At 41.7% G+C, this 2,533-nt stretch overlaps 1 protein-coding gene and 1 pseudogene across 1 annotated transcript in view; one reads left to right on the top strand and one right to left on the bottom strand.

Annotated features, from left to right (window-relative positions):
* Positions 1 to 2,533, bottom strand: part of FXR2 (FMR1 autosomal homolog 2) — a 26,591-nt gene that overhangs the window by 21,144 nt on the left and 2,914 nt on the right. The gene's annotated exons all lie outside the window — the stretch shown is intronic.
* LOC119471764 lies at positions 2,050 to 2,143 on the top strand (annotated as a pseudogene).

Here is a 2,533-nt window from a genome sequence, read left to right as displayed (position 1 = left end):
TTGAACTGCCTTTTCATTTCTAGCGAAAATCAGGAAGGATGATTTAATGTATAATGACAGAAAGATTAGTGGTTGATGGAGGACTTTGGGAAGTGATAGAATGTTCATTCCTTGGATTGTAGTGATGGTTTCAGTTAAATATATATCAAAACTTAACAAATGGCACACTTTAAATACGTCTACTTTGCTATATATCAATTTCACCTCAATAAAGATGTTTTTAAAAAAATTAGAGAGCCCTAGACAACACAGGGAGACCTCATCTCTGCAAAAATTTAAAAATTAGCAGGGTACAATGGCTTGTGTCTGTAGTCCCAGCTATTTAGGAGGCTGAGATGAGAGGATCACTTGAGCCTGGGAGGTTGAGTTGTAATCACACCACTGCATTCCACACAGCTCAGGCAACAGAGCAAGGCCCTAACTCAAATAAAAAACAAAAATAAAAAAAATTAGAGGTTTCAAAAGACTAATACACAAGAATTATTCATGAGCTTTGCTGCTAGGGATAAAGGCTAAGTTTAGGAGAAAAAAACACCAAAAATGCCTTTGCAAATGCATAGCTCCCACCTCACAGAGTTAATCAATCATGAACACTTACCAGAATGCTATTTCGTCACAATGGGAAAATCTAAGCCTGCATTTCGTTCTTCATACAAGCCACCTCTCTCTTCTTTAGGGATATGTCCTGCTACAGAGGCCCAGCTCTTTCTTAGAGCCTTACTACTGCCCAAAGCCTTAATTAGTACTGTACTTCCTGGCCTCTTTTTTACCTATGCTTTCTCTTTCTCTGACATTCTCTTCTCCAGAAATGTTTTTTTTTTTCCTATTCTTCATTCAGATTTTCCTTTCTAAAAATGAACCTAAGTTATGAACATATTCATTCAGATATAATACCCACTCCTTCTGTTCTCCTTTCAAGTCTTCTGAGGCACTTTTACTTCTACTTGCCAGCATCCCTCTTCCCTTTTGGGTTTTTCCCTTAGCTCGTGCTCAAGTGTCCTCCCCCCTCCCACAACCACTAATATTTTATCCCTTCCCTCTTCTTTTTGCCTTTATAAGGGTCGTCTGGATTTCTAGAACTATTCTGACCAGCCTCTTCAGTTGACTTTATCCAATTCTACCCAAAATGTCTATCTCCAAGTCTTAGAAGTAGTTTACCAAGGCAGGAGTTAAGCTGACAGAAGGCAGTGGGAAAGAGATAGAGATGAGAATCACTAACCTACTGCTTTAGTAAAGAGATTCCTACTCCTAGATACATTCACAAAGGCTATGCCTGTGGCTGTAATCCAATTCTCCTGGACCATGAGGGGATGGCCCCAGGGTGAATAGCAATATTACCCTAGTTTTTCCAGCTACCATGACTTCGAAGGCAGAAACGCAAAGCTCAGAATGGAGTAATCTCTCACATCACTCTAGCAGTTCAACTAAATGTCACTCAACCCTTATGCTTCCAGGATCTTTTTCTTTCAACTAGTTTCCAAAACTAGCTGTCCCCAACTTCATATTCCAATCCCATCTCTGCTCCTAAATTCCACCCATTCATCCCATACTATTTTTTTTCTCCAAGGGTATCAGTGGTGGAAAGTGAGCCCCAAGTTCTGCACAGTCTATGCTCACTCTGAAAATAAGCAGAAGGCAAGAACATGTAGGTGGAACATGTTAGAAAGCCACCTAGATCCAGAGGATGACTTGATTCAGTGGCCACGGCATAACCTGGCTTTGGCTTCTGGAGCCTGGCACCAAGTCAGCAAAGGAAGAGAGAGCCCCAGGTTCCTAGGTACTTTGGTTTCCTCAAATTAAAAGATGTAAAATTAGTCCCCATCTTTACCCTGTCTTCTAGTTCTGGGCTCCCAAAGCAAAGGAGAGGATTCTAGGAGAAGAGTAGGAACAGACTGAGTAAAAACCAAGTACTGAAGCTGAGGATGCCACGTTGATAAAGAAAGGAATGGGAATTAGGATATCCAGGTGAGGTTTGGAGTAGGATGATTGCACCCTGGAAAATGAATACTTCATTTGGGAGAGTACAACTTAAAGAATAAAATATATTAGATCATTTTGTATGTCATAAGCATGATAACTGAGGTTTCAAGCTCATGTGTGAGGTATGCCTCCCTCAAACCTTGTTATGGATGCCAGTCTGACATGAAAAAAACAAAAAAGAGTAAGTTCTGAAAAACTCAGTGTTGGGATAGCCACAAAATAACTTAAGATCCCAGATCTAACACTTTATCCTTTCAGAAAACTGACAGCAGGACATGGTGGCTCAACACCTGTAATCCTAGCACTTTGGGAGGCCAAGGTGGGTGGATGACTTGAGGTCAGGAATCAGAAACCAGCCTGGCCAACATGGCGAAACCCCGTCTCTACTGAAAATACAAAAATTAGCCAGGCATGGTGTTGCACACCTGTAATCCCGGCTACTCGGGAGGCTGAGGCACAAAAATCGCTTGAACCCAGGAGGCGGAGGCTGGAGTGAGATGACCTCATGCTACTGTACTCCAGCCTAGATGACAGAGGGAGACCCTGTCTCAAA

This window comes from Cebus imitator, unplaced genomic scaffold (assembly GCF_001604975.1).
Source record: "Cebus imitator isolate Cc_AM_T3 unplaced genomic scaffold, Cebus_imitator-1.0 Scaffold72, whole genome shotgun sequence".
Lineage (NCBI taxonomy): Eukaryota > Metazoa > Chordata > Mammalia > Primates > Cebidae > Cebus > Cebus imitator.
This window is presented reverse-complemented; position numbering and strand designations above follow the sequence as displayed.